General features: G+C 31.4%; 1 protein-coding gene and 1 long non-coding RNA gene across 3 annotated transcripts in view; one reads left to right on the plus strand and one right to left on the minus strand.

Annotated features, from left to right (window-relative positions):
• The window catches only part of LOC129798661 (myosin-I heavy chain), a 101,351-nt gene that overhangs the window by 1,922 nt on the left and 78,448 nt on the right, over positions 1–20,981 (plus strand). The gene's annotated exons all lie outside the window — the stretch shown is intronic.
• Positions 14,490–16,703, minus strand: LOC129798686 (uncharacterized). Its single transcript, XR_008751439.1, has 3 exons — positions 16,658–16,703; positions 15,975–16,179; positions 14,490–14,574 (listed from the first exon to the last, which is right to left on the minus strand). It is a non-coding gene; the product is annotated as an uncharacterized LOC129798686 (long non-coding RNA).

A 20,981-nucleotide genomic window follows, 5' to 3' on the forward strand; every position in this document is an offset into this window, starting at 1 on the left:
CACGTAACATTCTTTGTGAAAGCTTCACCAAACGCTTATAGGAAACGATCTAAAAACCGTGAGTTTCTCATGTTAAAAACTCACGTATCTCAGAATTCATACCCAGGTCTGAATCTGTCTTTAAGGTTTAGGGGTTTACCCCTTTGAGAGTTCCTTAATGGATCCTTGAGGGATTCAAACTTTAGGAATAAATTTTAGGATCAAAACCAGAAAATAATATTCAGATTAGAAGATTAACTCCGTTGTTAAATACAGAGCCTAAATAGACTCAGGCTGATCCTCGAGTATAGCCGGTTAAATCTAGCCCTAAAACGATCTTCAAACTAGAGGTTTAGCCTAGTTTTCGCAGGTATCAAAATTTCAAATAGCAACCTGTTTTATTGGATTTGTAGAATCGAATGGATCAGTTCCCCTTAATAGGTCAATTTTCAGTCAGAATTTACTTAACACTAAACCTACCGACCGTTTTTGGTCATTTTTTGGTCAAATTACAAGCCACGATGGGGTAGGATACTCAACAAATTTGTATTGGAAAAGTGCAAAAAATTAAAATTTAAACACTGAAAAATATATTACATGCATATTTTAGGAAATTCATAAAGTTTGATAGCGACATTGTATCGTTTATTATATATGTGTTAATTTTAAACCGGTCAATTTGACCGGGTCTTGGTAGGTTTAGTGTTAAAAATGTTGACTGATAAGAAATTAGAGAAGTTAAACTATATGGCTCAGTCTTAGGTCTGAAGTTCGTATAAAGATTTGCATCAAACTGTTATACACTGATCATCGATTAGGAATCCTAGGCATAAATTTTCTTTACCTAATTCTTAACTGCCGTATTTTAGAAGTAATATATTCTCGAAGATTAACTTGAGCCTTTTTGGCCCTACTGAGCACTATAGATACACTTTCGACTTAAGACCAGATACAGCTTAACATACAGTAGACTCTCGCAAAATCGGCTCTTTTAAGATCGGGCTACTTTTTAATTCGGGCAGCGGTTACATTTGAAAAAAGTTTGTTGTCGTTTTTCAAGTTTGATTATGATTATCAAATGAATCAAATATGCTCAAATTTAGCATGATTTGTCTTAGTTTTGATGTGATTTTGCATTATTGAGGGATTTTCATGCAATTTACGATATATATCAGTGTGTAAACTCAATATCTATATGCACATGAATAAAAAATCGTTGCATTTCAAAAAGTTTGTCGCCAGAATTTCTCTCTAATTCTCCGGACATTTCGGTCCCATATGCCCGAATTTGAGAGAGTACTGTAATTATAATTATAATAATTGTTTGACTAAACTTCCTTCCACCAGGTTTCCCACAATCTAAGCCACTACTCGGCTTAAGTCAAGAAGCATTAGTCAGAAACTGATGGAAATATAATCTGAGCATTATTTTGATTATAAATACGTTAAGCTGTCTCTTGGCTTAAGTCGTAAGTGTGTCTAGGAAATATTTCCCCAATAGGGGAGAAGGAAATAGCTAGGATAAGAACTATCTTGAAATAGTTAATGCCCAAGAGAAACTATAGGGATATAGTCAGTTTAAATATACATTATACATGTTTTATAAATTTTTAAAAAAATTAGTTTGTAAAAAAAAATCTTCAGCTGCTTGAATCTTCCTCATTACCCAAATATTTTAATTCATTCATTTCTTCTGGTGTTTTAGTATTCCAATATAGTGTACAAGTAGCTATTGTCAGTCATTTAGTTTAGCACTAATATTTTAAAGCCTTTGGAAAAGGCAGTATTTTTTAGAATTATTTTTGTTTTAGCATTCTGAGATAGTCTATATTTTTTCAAGTTTACTTTCGCAATCGATTGTTCACGGACTGACCGTAGACATTTATATAAAGAACTAAAAGAGTAACAATTCCTGAGGGGAATTAGAGTAACACAAGCTGGAAGGACCAGGAAATTATTCATTTTTTATTTATTATCTTCTACAGTACTGAATCACTTTGGTTACAGATATATTACTATTCATGGTCTGTTAAATACACTCCTTAATTCTGAGATAGATCTTTAACTCAAATTTTATGTAGAGAGAGTTTCAATCAGTAAAACTCAAGCTTGCATAATAATCAGAATATACTATTGAATAAGCCCTTTTGACCGTTAAGTTACGTGAAAAGGAGTATAAGTGATATTTTGAAATGATACTTTGTCCTTCCAATAATAATTTATGATATTCATTACACTTTCTTGCCTCTTCATACCTTTAACACAGTCTTGCAAAGTTAGAAGTCAGTCTATGAATGAATTAATCATCTTGTCACAATCACTAAATATGAGTAATCTAATTTCTCGGGCTTTTATCAGGAGAACGTGAGAAATGAATGCATAAATCGTGATACAAAGTAGTAGTGTTTTTCAATGAATCTTTTCAAAAGTGTAAGACTGAACATTATTTCAAATGACATCTGTCACACGCGCGTCCGTAACTTTTTACTTTGGTTACAGATTATCTATTTTATGCAAGTAGGGCAGTTCAAAGCCTACACATTCCCTTCAAAAGATATGTTACTTTCAAGCATGAAATATGACCTTAATCCTATACTTGCAACCACAGATAATATTTTATAGTAAAAAAATCATTAAATATTTTAAACAAAGAGAATTTTTTAAATAGCATGATCGACCCTTTAAGGGCTTTCAATTGAATTTCCAAATATATGCTTTTTGTTATAAATGTTGCCCATCAATGAGCCTCACCTTGTCACAGTCGATTCCCTGGTTGAGTGTCCCTCTAAAATTACCAATTTTGTAGCATATGTAAACTACCTGACAATTATCGATTTCCGCTCTTGGACAAGTTTATTATGGAAAAGTATTTCATAAATGTTGCCTATCCCCCCTCTAATCGTATTCCCCGAGAAAATTGAAGTCAATGAGACAAGAAGTAGCAATGAATATCTACGCCATAAACTCTCTGTGTTTTACTTTTTATAGCGTATTATTCAAAGTTATTTCGCAAACTTTTAATTTATTATTTGTTGAAAAATTAAAGACTCAAAATTTGGTAATTGCAAAACTTTGCCACTCTCTTCTCCATCACTGTAAGATTATACTTTATTTGTTGTTGCCGTGGTTGCTAATAATGCTATAATTAGTAATCAGATTATGAATTTTAAGATTTGCTGATAAGCTAAATGTCAAAGTGAAGAGCCCACTCTTGAAGAGAATCTTTTGGTGATATATTTATTGATTAATTACCCAGAGGTTTTGCTTTAACGAAATAGCGTAGATTGAGACTGTCGACTTTATCATGTCAATCTAATTAACGGTGTTCCAAGAATGTGTCCTGTGACAATCGCTTTCTCTATATCATATTCTATGTAGCAATTTCCTGAAGGCTTTTTTTCATCCATCTCTCTTGAGCTTAAATGAACACAAGACAAGTCTCATTATTTGATGATGTATTGATTGGAGGAATAGTCGAGAGAACAACAAACTATGATAAAGAACTGACAGACTGATTACGTTCTTTATTTCCACGTGGTGAATCATCGTATAAAATTATGATTAATGGATATGTTTGAAGTTATGAGGATATATAGCACTTTAAAATTCAACATAAATACCAAGTTGATGAGTGAAGTTGATATAATTTTCTCACAATCAACAACTTCAATTGGATGAAAATATCTTGTTTATACTAAACACATTCCGATTATATATTAAATGTTGAACTTGCAATAAGGCGGCAGTGGTTATAATTATGAAGAAAATAAAAAAGAAAGAAGACAGTGAGGAATGCTGAAATGAGATTCTTTTATCACTCACCACCGGATTCATGTGAATTAAAATCACAAAATACATTCATTGATGGTGAATCTCTCTGTGAATTATCCATCACTTTTACCGGCGTGCGTCATGTGAGTTTATACAGTGATGCTGGAATTTCCTCCTCACTCATGCTCTCTGGACCACTTTTTCACCTCTTTTGAATCATTCCATCGGCTGACGCGGTTTTTTTTTATTGTTGTTGCTTCTTCATCTTGCACAATCCACACCGATGACGTGCTATTGGAGCATGTACCAGGAGGCAAAGAAGAACTCCAAACGACGAGATAAACTCACTGAAAACACGTTTCCATCTTTAATTCGTGGAAGTATATACGCGCGCGCCAAAGATTCAGCTTCTTCTCCCAATTCTCATGGTCAGACATTTGGAATATCAACACTGATAAAGAGAGAGATTGAAGATGAAGTAGAGGGTAAAATGAAGAAAAATTGATTCGCTTGGGGTTTCAGCACAGCAGCGAATAAATGCTAATGATAAGATTGTTTTAGTCTAAACGAGCTGAGATTCTTTCCATTCTTTCATTTGAAATTTTGTTGATAAACCAATTTAAATAAAGTCGAAGTGTTAATAACACTGTAGGGACAATGCAACTATCAATTTCAATAATCTTATTTTATGGTAGGAGCTGTACCAATAAAATTACAAGATTGATGTTGCAAAATATTATTACACATATCGTCATTATGTATTAAACTATACGAGTTTATTACTTTAAGTTTAAGTATATTCATGGGACCACAATGATAGGCGACAGATCAATATAGGTATAGTGTTTGTCGATAACTGTACCAGACTGGTGACATTATCTACTCAATAGACTGGGGTGGGCTCCACAGACTGTTGCGAACTCACCTGAACTATCATATTACTTTTACGTATTATTTACAGTAGAGTCTTCCAAATTCGAACGTTTTGGGGGGGGGGGTCTATATGACATTTCTCATCTCAGAAATTCTAACGATATTTACAAAAATAACAGAATTTATGTGAGATTAAATTGTACTTCCAATCAAAGTTAGGGGAAGGTTTTGAAGCTTCGTATTAAAAAAGGAGTCCAAGATTTAAGATTTTTTACTGATTGCCACACTCACCGAATCAATTATATCACTATATCAAAAAATCTCTTACTTATTGGGTTCATAATGCTGCCTCACAAAATTCCTGGAAGTCCTTAGATTTTCCTCTACAGGAAAATGAAAATGTAGCGGCATTTTTTACGAAGGTGCCCTGGTTAACTCAGCTTCGTACCACTTTTTCTCACTTCCGTAGGCCTCATTTTCCCCGAAAACATTACACCGGACACAAAAATTTTGGCATCACTACTAGTTGGAACTTTCATCTACTTGTTATCACTATTTGTAGGAGGTATTACGCATTAAAAATCAATTTTAAGCTATTTTTCTAACACATGTTTTTTGACACTCGGAAAACCATTTTTTCTCTGCATTCTGACAGTCAGTTAAGAGCTTGGTTAGATATGATTCTCTCATAATCACACCTATTGTAATCCTTTTTTTCTCTAACGTCTCGAATCTGTCTGGTCAATAATTTTGACAAATGTTTTTACGAAGCTGCAAAATTAAATTTTCCTGACCTGCAAGGGTGGTCATTTTTATGAATTTTCCTCCACCCACAAAAACAAGAGGGTCGAAGCAAAAGATTTTCACGGTAAATATTAACCCTCTATAACTTGGAATAGTTGCTTGTTCGAAAAGACACTTGAAGTGTGAAAAAATACATAAAATATTACACATCAGAATTACGATTTTAGGCCCATTTTTTATTTTTGCCTTTTGAACCCAGGAAAAAAGGCTCAGGCTTCCAAGTTTGCCAGGAAATGTGAGATGCAGCTTTTAAGATGAAATTCATTTAGTAATTTGGAAAAAATTAACTTTTACGAAGCTGCAACATTACGAAGGTGCAAAACCTTCCCCTATACGTTTATAATGTGTATAAATATTGAGAAAACAGCAAATATGCTTCTCAATCATTCACAATACATTTTTTTTCAACATAATCTCATATTTGACATTTTTAATTCAACTTGAAAGATTCAAATTTGAAAGACTACTGTACAAGAATTAATGTTAGCATGAAAATTTTTAATTTTTCTCTTTTACACGTTATCATCTTGATAAAAATTTGAGCTTTTTTAAAGTTTAGGTAGGTGTTTAAAAAGGTTTTAAGTGGATCTATGATATCTAAAAAGTAAAGAAAATCGATCATGAATTTTATTTATTTGTCATTGAAAAAAAAAAACGAAAAACTGAAATAAATTCTCTTTTTGCAAAATTCACCTTGATGAAGTTGCTTAAATGTAAGCTAACAAGTGAAATAATAAATTTAGTAAATGTGTAGAGGGAATTTTTTAAAATCTGAGTTTAGCTTAGCATACTCAGGCAGGTCAGTCTAACTCGATTTTAGCATTTCTTCGATGTAATCAAGGGTCAAATCCTCGAACGTAACCAATCACAACACAATTGGTTACTGGTTACTGTATATTTCGTTTGTTGATTACCTTTTTAAACGGAAATTTAACCATAGCCAAAACCAATTATCTCGCACAATACTCCGTCTTGTATTAATCCGAGACACTGCTCCTTCTTTTAAGCAATGAGACAAAATTATCTGTACAAAATATTATTAATCAGTAACTATAGTCAAAAAATTATCTGGTTGTGCTCGTGAATTTTAACTCAGGTGTGATTTAAACATCTATGCTGGAAATATCAGCTCAATTAGAGAAGATTCACAGAACAGCAGCATGACAGTAGCGGTGATTGTGAAAGAACCACAGCTATATAGAACTTTTCCATTAGAGCATTCCAATGATGGGCAACTTGGGAAAAATGCTCTTTTGAGACTTTATATACATATATATTATAGATATACAAAAAATTCTCGCAATAGATGTTTGTTGTGTAAAATGAATGATCATAAAATTCCAATTAATTCTTCACTTTCGTCTTTCATCTCTGAATGGGCAGATGGGTTTTATTTTTAGACCACTTCCCCTTCTTTTTTACCACATTTTTTTTGTTGATGATGAGAGTGTTTTTACCAAAAGATTTTTTGATATATATTTTGCTTAAGAATACACTATTATTGTATTGAAATTTTTTAAGTTCTTACAGTTAAGAGACTGTTTGTCGTCCAAGTATATCTTGTGAGAAACAATTTATCGACATCTACAAATAAATATTTCTCTTATCAAACTGTAAAGACTGATGGAAAGATATTAAGCAAATATTTCTATTTTCTCAGTCAATATCAAGTTCATTGAGCAAATATTATACAAGAGGTCACAATCTCTTACGAAATTGAAGCATTTATGGATTGTTATTTCAGAGTGAAAATAAAAAAGAAAAATTTTCGGTTTGTAATGTTTTAGCCAGATGACTCATAGTGATAAACCTGATTTTTTTAGGGTTTTACTTTGACTCATTCTTTACAATTTCCGTTTAAGTTTGTGTAATCCCATTGCACTCTGGTAAATCCTTTGAGGAATGCATTATGGGATTGTAAAAATATGTTAATAACATGTAAGATGCCGCACAAAAAATCCTGGAGTATTTTCTAATTCCTAATCACATGATGATTAAGTTAACACATTGTACAATACAGGATATTAAAAGATAATGAAAATTAAAGCACAGCACGCGAGTTATACTTTAGAAAAGATTTTCTTATATGGAAAAGTTATTCAAGTGGACATAATTTGAGTATTTTACCTTATAAAGTTACATCAAAACATGGGGAGCTTCAAAATTATATATTCCATGTTGGTTACATAAAAAGATATGTTCACCATATGGCCATCTCTGCATTATTATTAACGTTGAAAAGAGTAGTAAAAAAAACGAAAGTACAGATGATGGGGACTTCCGAAAAAGAGTGTGTTAATATTCATCTTCATGAAGGATGAAAGAAGGAAGCCAAGCGGGGAAGTTGAAGATTAGGTACGGTTAAACTTGTAAAAAAATGTATATCTCAGACAATTTAATCAGTATTTAAATTCCATGCAATTCACATTGTGAGATGAGAGACGATTATTATTCATTATTTTTGTCTGCATTTACCATTGAGAATGCAATATACAACATAGTTGAAATGCTTTTTCTTCCATCAGGCGTCACTGTTATTATGTGATTTGAAATTGCGGAAAGATATTTGATGTCTATCGCAAAGTTCGTGGAATATTTTCTTCTTCTTTTGCAATACTCTTGCAATACATTGCAAGAGAAGAAATGGAATAGTGACCTCCACGCAAGACAAATATTGATTATTATTTCAATGTTGTGTTGAGATAAATTCAGGCAGTTGAACTGTGGAATAACTGAGCGAGGAGACTCAATAATAATAAAATCAGTCGAATGAAATGGTACCAAAATAAATAATCACTTAATTATTTCCAGGTTATAACTTTACCATATTTCACAGCATGTGGTGTTAAAATGGTACAAAGATTGCGAAATTTTTCAATATGGGTCTGTTTTTGATGAGCAACACAGAGTAGTATGAAAAAATCAAATTGATTTTTTTTTATTAATTTTTTATTGCTCGAACTCTACAGAAAGAGGGATAGAAAGACAGCAATCATGGAATCATTTTTTACACTTCATTGCGAATAAGATGATTTCCGTCATCTCTTAGTGCGTTCTTTTGACCTCAACCAGATTAGATTAGGTTTAGATTAGATTACAGTGGGGGCGGTTTCTGCGGAACCGCTAGATTCAGGGGTGTCATGATAACTTACTTTCAATACTATCGACTGTCGATTCTGAAAAAATTAAACGTTAGCTGCACTTCCTATAACTAATAAAGGTATTACTCAACAGCCAGGTCGACATTCACTTAATCTAACAGATATAGATTTATCGATACTATCGATTCGATAGTGTCGTAAAGTTATCATTCCACCCAAGGCCTCCTTTTGACTCCATTATGCGTCCCCAATTAAATTAACCCCTGTTAAGGGCAAGATGATTCAAGCCAGCCCGTTTTTCGGACAAACTCCATTAAACAGGGCGGCTTTAATCTTGTTAGGTCTACATCATACAGCACCATATGTAACATCTATCTGATGTTACATAAGCTAGAGCAGTAGCACACAGAGTGAGTGACAGTCTCCTCAGTTTTATTGCATCCTCTGTACATTGCGTTACATTGGACACCCATCTTATTTAGACTCAGATCCAGACCTTCTAATGAGAGATGACTTCCACATTGAGTGAAAGCTGCCTAAGAACATAATTAAAGCAATACTTCATACAAGGGCTGACTGGGTTGAATGCGCGGATGAGATTATCGTGTCCGATGCAGTCGCCCTATTCACTGACGGTTCTAGGGTTGAAGCTTATGCGGTCTTCAGACTAGAGGTTTAGCCCAGTTCCCGAAGGTCTCAAAAACCCAAATAGCAACCAATTTTATTGATTTTTCAAAATCGAATAGATCATTTGCCCTTGATAGTCGAATACTAAGTTAAATTTTTCCAAAAAATCTTGACTGAAAAGAAATTAGAGCAGTTAAGCCATTAGGGGAAACTGGGGCACCACTAAACACGGGGTACCACCAAACACTGCGATTTTTTAATCGGATATTGGATATCAGAGGATAAGACCTATAGGATTTTTAAAGCATTATGGGGATGCTTGTCCACTGAAGAAATGGTCGAGATATTCCAAGTAGTTTAGAAATAAAAATTTGTGTTTGGTGGTACCCCGTGTTTGGTGGTGCCCCAGTTTCCCCTATAGCTAAGCCTTAGGTCTGAAGCCCGTCTTACTCAGTTTCAAATTAGCGGATAAGAACCGCTTGGCCAGTACACGACTGTGTTTTAGGCTGAGGTCTGCTTGGTGCTCGGAGTTTAGTGGAGTCTGGCATCGAAGGTAGGAAAGTTCAAATCGTCTCAGTCAGAAAGTACAACTGCGACTTGGTCTATTACCTAACCTTCTAGGTCACTGTATAAACAAACATCTGACCTCAACCAAATATGTAGACCAAACGTTTTGAGATGTCAACTTAAAGTCTTGGGGGATCGTCCATAAATCCACGTTCATACCGAAATGTTATTTCTATCTCCCAATCCCTTATACAATTCTACTTTAGGATATTTTGATCTATTTTAGGTAAGAATTTAAGATTTTTGGAAACTGTCCATAAGTGTATAACGTCCATAAGCGATGACTCTACACTACTCCCTCTGTTTGTTCCAAGAAAAAAGTTGTACGTTTACTAGAGCATTTCGTTTAAAGAAAACGTACCGTAGATGCCGGTCACTTTGGCTTCCGGCATTGTCTTTGGTTGATCTAAAGACAATGCTTCCGGTTATGATTTGACCCCTTGCCATTTGTATGCTTTTCTTTGATTTTAATACTTGAGGTGGATTGGATCGATGCAGGTCGTCTTTGTGTGCTAGAATTAAAGAAAAACTAACAAAGAGGAGGAGCAAAGTCACCCCCAGAGGCCACAGTCACTCGCGTCTACGATATGATTTTTTTTCGGAACGGAGGAAGTAATATAAAATTATTTTTTTGGGTTATAGAACCTAAGTCAGGAGTTCGAGCATTCCGCAAAGCTCCCCATCCCTTTTATTATTCAAATGACTGTTTTGTATGGCTTTTTTGGTGAATGAACTCTTCTCTGAATTGTATTGTGAAAATATAGTTTCTAACGCTAATTTTGAGCTTCTCTGGTACACACCTCGATGATTTTGTTTATTTGAATATTCCTCACACAACATAAATATCATATGGGAGTAAACATAGTAAATGATGGTGGGGTGGGGGTGGTGGGAAGGAAGAAGAAAAGAAAAAAAGCCGCAATAAAGCCCTGTGAGTGTAAACAACTTTCTATATAGTACACATCTTGTTGGGAAGTTAATCCTTCAACATTATGAATTTTTTGTAGTACTCCCATAATATTATGCTTATAGTGTCTCTAAAAAAAAGTGTTGATTTTCTCTCAGTCTTAAAACTTCTGCACCAAAAATAAATTTGTAGAAAACTCACAATGTCATTTTGAATTTATAAAACATACTGATCTCACATTGTGATTAAAATGAGAGAAGCTGTTGAAGAGAGAGACATCTCTGCTAAATTGATGCATTTTAATGTTTTGGGCTTACAATTCACCAAATTATTCTCTAATCTGATTTATATGTGATGTTGAGTGAAAGACCTATAAGTTAATAAAATGGAATTTCGTCTTTCTTTCGTTTTTCTTTTCTACAACAAATTATTCAGAAATAAAATATCCGGTTTAGCTTGAAAATCACATACACAAGATAGTTAAAAAATTTGTTGTCGTATTAAAAATTCCACCAACATAAAATTTTTGATGAGTTTTTTTTTTTGTGAATTTCGTAGAGGGAAAAGTGCGTAAATAATGGTAAAAAGTGATTGTGGTGTAAATGTTTCTTTTGGCATTTGTTTTTTAATGGAAGTTGACAGCAAAAATTAAAACATAACAGGGATGGCAAACACGTGTTTGTACAGAATAATACACAGAGAAAAATTTTTATTCAAGAAATGGTTTCTAAAATCAATCCTACTGTGGATAAGAGCAGATTTACCTTATTTCACTTATTTTTAGAAATTTTCACTTCTAAAACCCCAAATCTATCCTAAATAGGATTGAATATAGTAACAAAGTTGATTAATTTTAGAAAAATATGGGTTTGATTTTAGAAAATATGAAGATAAAAATTTCTTAAAAGAGTTTTTAGATATAAATTCTTGATTTTATCTCCAAGTAGGGTCAATAATAGAGTTCTATTCTTATTTCTAGAAACTCCGGATTGATTCTAGAATTTTTGTGGAATTAATTATAGAAACCAGCGAGCTTGATATTAGAAACAAAGTACTTGACTTTAGAAATTTTCAGATTGATTTTAGAAATTTTCCGAAAGACTATTCCTAGAAACTCTCTGGATTGATTTTAGAAAATAAATACTTAATTTCAGAAACTTTCAGATTAATTTAGAAATTTTGCAGGATTAATTTCAGAAACCATGTGGGTTGATTTTAGAAACACAGTACTTAATTTTAGAAATTTCCAGGTTGATTTTAGAAATCTTCCAAAAGTTCATTCCTAGAAACTCTCTAGGTTGATTTTAGAAACTAAATACTTAATTTTAGAAATTTTCAGATTGACTTAGAAATTTTGCAGGATTAATTATAGAAATCATCTGGGTTGATTTTAGAAACACAGTACTTAAATTGAGAAATTTTCAGGTTGGTTTTAGAAATTTTCCAAAAGTTCATTCTTAGAAATTATCTGGGTTGATTTTAGAAACTAAATACTTAATTTTAGAAATTTTCAGATTGACTTAGAAATTTTGCAGGATTAATTATAGAAATCATCTGGGTTGATTTTAGAAACACAGTACTTAATTTTAGAAATTTTCAGGTTGGTTTTAGAAATCTTCTAAAAGTTCATTCTTAGAAATTATCTGGGTTGATTTTAGAAACTGTATACTTAATTTTAGAAATTATCAGATTGACTTAGAAATTTTGCAGGATTAATTATAGAAATCATCTGGGTTGATTTTAGAAACACAGTACTTAAATTGAGAAATTTTCAGGTTGGTTTTAGAAATTTTCCAAAAGTTCATTCTTAGAAATTATCTGGGTTGATTTTAGAAACTGTATACTTAATTTTAGAAATTTTCAGATTGACTTAGAAATTTTTCAGGATTAATTATAGAAATCATCTGGGTTGATTTTAGAAACACAGTACTTAAATTTAGAAATTTTCAGGTTGGTTTTAGAAATCTTCTAAAAGTTCATTCTTAGAAATTATCTGGGTTGATTTTAGAAACTGTATACTTAATTTTAGAAATTTTTAGATTGACTTAGAAATTTTTCAGGATTAATTATAGAAATCATCTGGGTTGATTTTAGAAACACAGTACTTAAATTTAGAAATTTTCAGGTTGGTTTTAGAAATCTTCTAAAAGTTCATTCTTAGAAATTATCTGGGTTGATTTTAGAAACTAAATACTTAATTTTAGAAATTTTCAGATTGACTTAGAAATTTTGCAGGATTAATTATAGAAATCATCTGGGTTGATTTTAGAAACACAGTACTTAAATTGAGAAATTTTCAGGTTGGTTTTAGAAATTTTCCAAAAGTTCATTCTTAGAAATTATCTGGGTTGATTTTAGAAACTAAATACTTAATTTTAGAAATTTTCAGATTGACTTAGAAATTTTGCAGGATTAATTATAGAAATCATCTGGGTTGATTTTAGAAACACAGTACTTAATTTTAGAAATTTTCAGGTTGGTTTTAGAAATCTTCTAAAAGTTCATTCTTAGAAATTATCTGGGTTGATTTTAGAAACTGTATACTTAATTTTAGAAATTATCAGATTGACTTAGAAATTTTGCAGGATTAATTATAGAAATCATCTGGGTTGATTTTAGAAACACAGTACTTAAATTGAGAAATTTTCAGGTTGGTTTTAGAAATTTTCCAAAAGTTCATTCTTAGAAATTATCTGGGTTGATTTTAGAAACTGTATACTTAATTTTAGAAATTTTCAGATTGACTTAGAAATTTTTCAGGATTAATTATAGAAATCATCTGGGTTGATTTTAGAAACACAGTACTTAAATTTAGAAATTTTCAGGTTGGTTTTAGAAATTTTCCAAAAGTTCATTCTTAGAAATTATCTGGGTTGATTTTAGAAACTAAATACTTAATTTTAGAAATTTTCAGATTGACTTAGAAAATTTTTCAGGATTAATTATAGAAATCATCTGGGTTGATTTTAGAAACACAGTACTTAATTTAGAAATTTTCAGGTTGGTTTTAGAAATTTTCCAAAATTCCATTCTTAAAATCTCTCTGGGTTGATTTTAGAAACTAAATTCTTATTTATAGAAATTTTCAGATTGACTTAGAAATTTTGCAGAATTAATTATGGAATCTCTCTGGGTTGATTTTAGAAACTAAATACTTAATTTTAAAAATTTTCAGATTCATTTTAGAAGTTTTCCAAAACTCCATTCTCAAAAACTCTCTGGGTTAATTTTAGAAACCAAATATTTAATTTTAGAAGTTTTCATATTGATTTAGAAATTTTTCTAAATCAATTAAGAAGTACTGCAGCATTTGTTTAGTTCAATGGAGTTGGTTAGGACCTTGCTTCGGCAGAACATATACTTAGCTTAGAATACAATTTGTCGAAAAATCCATTTTTAGCGAAATTGTCTTAAAGTAGGTGGGTGTAAATTAAGAAATAAAACATGGATTTTATGCCTTATGATTTTATTGGCTGTTTGATTATATCTCCATCTGATTATTACACTTCAGTTGATTGATTAAAAATGTAATACTCATTGCACAATAACTTTTTTTTTGTAAATATATTTTTAAAATTATTTGTTAAGGAGTCTTGGGCATAACTCTATTTCTAATATTATAATCTCTTCTTATACTTAATAAGTTGTTTATGTCATGGAAATGCAAATTGGAAATTAGAAAATCATGAAACTTCGAACATAGAAAATCTAACCTAGAATTTTGTAATATTCAATGAGCAATTTCTTACATCCAAAGTTGTGTATAATTTGTTACTTTCCGCAGTTTTTTTTAATACACTCTGAGATTTTCCTTTTACATTCTGGAGTTTCCCTTAGATAATGCTCTTTCGGTGATATTTTCCATACATTCGGTTATTTTTCCTGGATTTCCAAACATTTTGGAGAAAACACTAGTTAGTTCTGAGTCCTCTTCGGTTTGAATATCTGTCAATATCGAAAACCCAAGTTATTTTAAAAAGTGAATAGATTATAAATAATTTTCAGTAACTTAACAAAGGTAAGTATACAAAAAAGTTACTTTTTAAAGCTTTCAAAATAAGAATACTTCAAACAATCTTCATAAAAAACAATGTAATAACTGAAATTACTAAATGGAAAAATTGTTTCACAATTATTAACGACTTGAAAAAATTCAAAATTTAAAGAAGTTAAATTTCATTTAAAAATATTGGTGTATAAGAAAACGACACAAAATATAGAAATATAGATAGAAAATATAGATTTATTAGTAGGGGCAAGTGGGGTACCTTTAAAATGCAGATTTTCACCTATTTTTCAATGGAATTGAGCCATATCGTAATGTAACTTAGCTTTTCAATTTATTTGTGCAGCTATATTACATAATGATAAGGCTCAATTTTATTTAAAAAATATAAGAAAAATTCTAATTTAAACGGTGCACCATTTTAAAACTCGGTGTGAATTGCACCTCAAATTGCATTGTTTTGTACAAAATTCTGCCAAAAATCCAAATTTTGATTTCTTCAAAAATGCCTCATTTATTTTTGAGCTATAGGGTAAAGTGGTACAAGTTGAACAGTGGTACAAGTTGGACAATGGTACAATTTGGACAGGGCTTTTCGTCTTGATAAATTTAGTACTTCATTTTTATTTGTATATTTTTAATGCTTTAGTTTTATAATTTGGTTCCTTGTCCTTAAAAACAAACTTTGTACTGTATTTATCAAGAAAAAAGCCATGTCCAACTTGTACCGGCGAATTGTCCAACTTGTAACATTAATTCCAAATTACACACTTTACCCTATTCACCTGTTAACTGAAAATTTTTGGGTTTTTGATTTAGAATGAACTTCTCAAAAGTTGTGTTGGCTATCACAAAATTAGATTTTCCAAAGAGATTTTTAAAAATCAGGTCCCCAAAACTGAATTTTGAAAATTTTTTAATATAAAAAAAACATTCTTTTAATGATGCTATTTTATACATGTAAGTACATGAGTGCAATAATTTTTAATGATACTTTTGAAAAATCGAGGAAATTATGCCAAATTATTGCCACCAAAACCTATGTAATCCCTTAATTTCTAGATTTTCTATCATTTTTTAATGTATTAACGTATATTTATGTATTATTTATTTTTATGTATTTATGTATTAATTTTATGTATTAATGCTACGGAAAAAAGAGACGAAAAACGGCTTTTTAATGTTCCAAACATTCCCGCAGAAATCGTTACAACAAATTTAAACTTGGAATTAAAATATTATATAGCAACGTTACGACATGGCGCTTATATTTATCCTTTCTCATTTTTTTTTCTCTTTGCCGTAAAAAAGAAAAAAAGTCTTTTATACAACTACGTACCTATGGAAGGATCTATGATGAGTATGTCCAAATTTGATGAATTACTCGCTTCACGGACTCATGTTGTGCGGTGTTCAAATGTGAACCACCTGGACCACCAGTACTACCTGTGATATACTCCGATTTTGCAGCAAATCTATGTAGAACATCGCCCAAATCATTGGATAATATAATTGCTCGAGCAAGGAAATTGTATCAGTACCTCCTGTGGAAGAAAAAACGATTCTATGTAGTCGTTAGTGGGTCTGATTTGAAAACCAATTTTCTGCGTTCTGTTTTACTATCAGAGCCTTATCGTATAACAGATCATAAAGTATTAATCTTGACAAAGCAATGAAAATAATGTGAAAAAATCAAAAAAAAAGTATCCGTATCTGTCAAATTTGCCCGCCAACTTCGCCCCCTCCACCGGCCTTTCACACAGACGCCGACAAAGCTTGAAATTTAGATTCTTTGTTTAGGAGGGACCTGCCTGCAAAACAATCTAATGGACTAGTTAAAACAAGCACTCTAAATTTCTACAGCAAATCCTGCATATTCCTCCTCATATTCGCAAAACCCGAAAAGAATCCCGCGATAGCCTTTATTTTATACAATTGAAAAGATGGCGTCAAGCACTGCGCGTGAATTTTTACCGTCGGTCATCCTATGAACTAAACAAACATGTCAGATTTTTCACTCACCTAACGATAATAAGAACATTGCTTTCATGACACACTCACTTCTTTATACAAATATCCTTTGTGGATTCACTTAGAAAACTACTCTTTTGTCACTTTTCACAGAATTTAATTCCATCGCGCACTTTTCTTCACTGACACTCGGGTGACTGGCACGTATTGACATGACAATACTTGTGCATTACTTGCGCAACCCGGTTGTTCAAACATTCACAGATTTATTACATACTCTCGACCGAAAATTCTGAATTTTTTGTGAATTGTGCCAGAAATTTCTTGAGAAAATAATTTTTATTTCTGAGGAAATAGTTAGAGTTTTTAAAAATTTTCAATATTTACGGAAAATGTGTTTTTTTCCTTTTCAAGACACATATTTTCTCATTTTTTGTGCATTTAAGTATTGAAATTTCAGAAAACCGGCCTTAAGACACTCATTACAATAAATTATTGTATTTAATCTGGGAGCAGGACTTTTCTAGCTTTTGTTTTAGTTTATTTACAGTAAATATAGTGGCAGATGCGTTAATAAATTATCTCTAAAAACTGCGTATCCCTTCAATAGCTCCCTTATCATTCATAGAATTCACTGATGCTTATAAGAACATATTTAATAATTTTGTGTATAAATAATTCATAGTAAAATAGAATTCCGGGCAAAATCTCCTAAGCTATAATAAATAAAAATGGCTATTCCAGAAATTTTTTCTCCTGGATTCCATCTGCTTCTTCCTTCACATTCCTTCAGGACTGATCAGATGCTGCTTCCTCTATGGGATGAGGAGAGGATCTTTATCCGAAGAGAAATTTCCTGAAATTTTGGTTTTTCTAGTTGGTTTTTCATCTAACCTAAAAATTGACATCATCATAACATGTACTTTAAATTTCAAGAAAATGAAAATGTCATGAGATTTTCGAAATATTCAAAAATCACCTACGCCATTTCAAAAGTCAAAAAAGACATTCAATATGTAGAGATAGTTTCATGAAATTTTGGATTTTCATGTTTCTCTCACCTCACCTAAAAACAAACCTACAACATAAAATCGACTTTAAGTTCTAATAAAACATTCATGAAAATTTCATGAAATTTTGGAAATTCTGGAAATTTTCATGAAATTTTCCAAAATCACCTACGCCATTTTAAAAGCCGTAAAAAGACATTCAATATGTACAGAAAGTTTCGTGAAATTTTCATTAAGTTCTCATGAAATTTTGAATTTTCATGTTTCCCTCACCTTACCCAAAAATAAACCTACAACATAAAATCGACTTTAAGTTCTAATAAAACATTCATGAAAATTTCATGAAATTTTGGAAATTTTGGAAATTTTCATGAAATTTTCCAAAATCACCTACGCCATTTCAAAAGCCGTAAAAAGACATTCAATATGTACAGATAGTTTCGTGAAATTTTCATTACGTTTTCATGAAATTTTGGATTTTCATGTTTCTCTCACCTCACCTAAAAACAAACCTACAACATAAAATCGACTTTCAATTCTAAAAAAAAAACAACATTCATGAAATTTTGGAAATAGACTTCACAGTTTTTAATATATTTTTGTGCAAATTAACCTAAATCTGATCTACATAGGATTATTACTGATTTTTTCCTGAGATTATGCCATTTCTCTGATCTTGTCGTGTAGGTGGAAAAAAAGTTGCAAAAGTCCGAAATGTATTTAAAAAGTTAGGTGACTTTTCAGATTTCGCGAGCTAAGTAAATTCGTCATTCGTTTCTTCATTTTTCTTTTACGTTATCTTCGTATCTTTTAGAATCCTGGGTACCCATGGAAAAAGGAAATTTTTGAACTATTTGGACTCGATAAAAATCCAATTCTTGTGGATAACTACATATTATAGGAATATCCAAATCTAGGATATTTTTTGCAGGATTCCAATAAATTCCCGAGCGAAACAAATATTGGTCAAAAATCGTGATTTTTCAATTTTATGCTTCTTTGCAGATACTGTAACTTCTTTTCATATTTCTAGACTAGAATAAGGGAAAACTTCGCGGGGACAATAAGTGACTTCTAACAATTAGAAATTGCATGAATTCGAAAAATAAATCTTTCTAAAATTTTTCAAAAACTTATTGAAACTTTTTCGGTACGCTCGTCCCCAAAACGTTAAAAATGTTACGGTACATTTGCTTTTTGACACCAACATTGTAACAAAATTTCAATCGCGAACGACATTTTTGACAATATGGCCGATAATTTTGACACTTGGCAGCGCAGGAAATTGCTTTCGGGGTAGTTTTTTCATGTTTTTCCTGATTTTAGTAAATTCTGATTGCCCTAAAAGTGTCTTTAAGTCTCTTGAGAAAACTTAATGTGTCTATAATAACATCGCATTGAAAGAAATGTATTTTGAAGTGTTTTTGTGTGTAATATTATAAGGAATGTGTTGGCAAGCAAGAATTTTGTGTTATTTCGACCACTTCCTGGACCACCCTGAAAATACTGGTCAAAAAACCTTTTATTTTAATGATCAACATCGTAAAGGAGTACTCTGGTATGCAAATATATTTCACAAAATCGATAACATTGGCTTTAGGAAAATTTAAGTTTGTCTCCTTTTCGGTCATTTAGGGACGAGATTACCCATGAATTTTCCTATTTCCCAGAGGAGGAAAAAATTCTTTCTCTGTTAAAATATCATATACGACCACTAAGAGTTATAATATTGTGAGTTTTACGGAAATTCATTCAATGAATATTTTGCGGTCTGGAAAAGAGTTAGAGCAGTAAAGATTTTCTTCGAAAATTTGTTGAATCACAATCAAAGCAGTTTCAGACATTTTTTGCGAGTAATAATAATTTTGGTTAATCTAAGTAAGTATCTGGAAAACTTTTAGGTCAACTTTATGTTGTAGGTATGATTTGGGTAAGATGAAAATTTTTTAAACACATATGGAATGCCTTTATTGACCTTTGAAATGGAATAAGTATTACTGGAAAATTTCCAAAATTTCATGAAATTTTCATGAATGTTTTCTTAAAATTTAAAGTCGATCTTACGTTGTAGGTTTGTTTTTAGGTAAGGTGAGAGAAACATGAAAATTCAAAATTTCATGAGAACTTAATGAAAATTTCACGAAACTATCTGTACATATTGAATGTCTTTTTACGGCTTTTAAAACGGTGTAGGTGATTTTGGAAAATTTCATGAAAATTTCCAAAATTTCCAAAATTTCATGAAATTTTCATGAATGTTTTATTAGAATCTAAAGGCGATTTTATGTTGTAGGTTTGTTTTTAGGTGAGGTGAGAGAAACATAAAAATCCAAGATTTCATGAAAACTTAATGAAAATTTCACGAAACTATCTGTACATATTGAATGTCTTTTTACAGCTTTTGAAATGGCGTAGGTGATATTGGAAAATTTCATGAAAATTTCCAAAATTTCCAAAATTTCATGAAATTTTCATGAATGTTTTATTAGAACTTAAAGTCGATTTTATGTTGTAGGTTTGTTTTTGGGTAAGGTGAGAGAAACATGAAAATTCAAAATTTCATGAGAACTTAATGAAAATTTCACGAAACTTTCTGTACATATTGAATGTCTTTTTACGGCTTTTAAAATGGCGTAGGTGATTTTGGAAAATTTCATGAAAATTTCCAGAATTTCCAAAATTTCATGAAATTTTCATGAATGTTTTATTAGAACTTAAAGTCGATTTTATGTTGTAGGTTTGTTTTTAGGTGAGGTGAGAGAAACATGAAAATCCAAAATTTCATGAAACTATCTCTACATATTGAATGTCTTTTTTGACTTTTGAAATGGCGTAGGTGATTTTTGAATATTTCGAAAATTTCATGACATTTTCATTTTCTTGAAATTTAAAGTACATGTTATGATGATGTCAATTTTTAGGTTAGATGAAAAACCAACTAGAACTAGAAAAACCAAAATTTCAGGAAATTTCTCTTCGGATAAAGATCCTCTCCTCATCCCATAGAGGAAGCAGCATCTGATCAGTCCTGAAGGAATGTGAAGGAAGAAGCAGATGGAATCCAGGAGAAAAAATTTCTGGAATAGCCATTTTTATTTATTATAGCTTAGGAGATTTTGCCCGGAATTCTATTTTACTATGAATTATTTATACACAAAATTATTAAATATGTTCTTATAAGCATCAGTGAATTCTATGAATGATAAGGGAGCTATTGAAGGGATATGCAGTTTTTAGAGATAATTTATTAACGCATCTGCCACTATATTTACTGTAATTAAACTAAAACAAAAGCTAGAAAAGTCCTGCTCCCAGATTAAATACAATAATTTATTGTAATGAGTGTCTTAAGGCCGGTTTTCTGA

The sequence above is a fragment of the Phlebotomus papatasi genome, chromosome 1 (assembly GCF_024763615.1).
Source record: "Phlebotomus papatasi isolate M1 chromosome 1, Ppap_2.1, whole genome shotgun sequence".
Classification (NCBI taxonomy): domain Eukaryota; kingdom Metazoa; phylum Arthropoda; class Insecta; order Diptera; family Psychodidae; genus Phlebotomus; species Phlebotomus papatasi.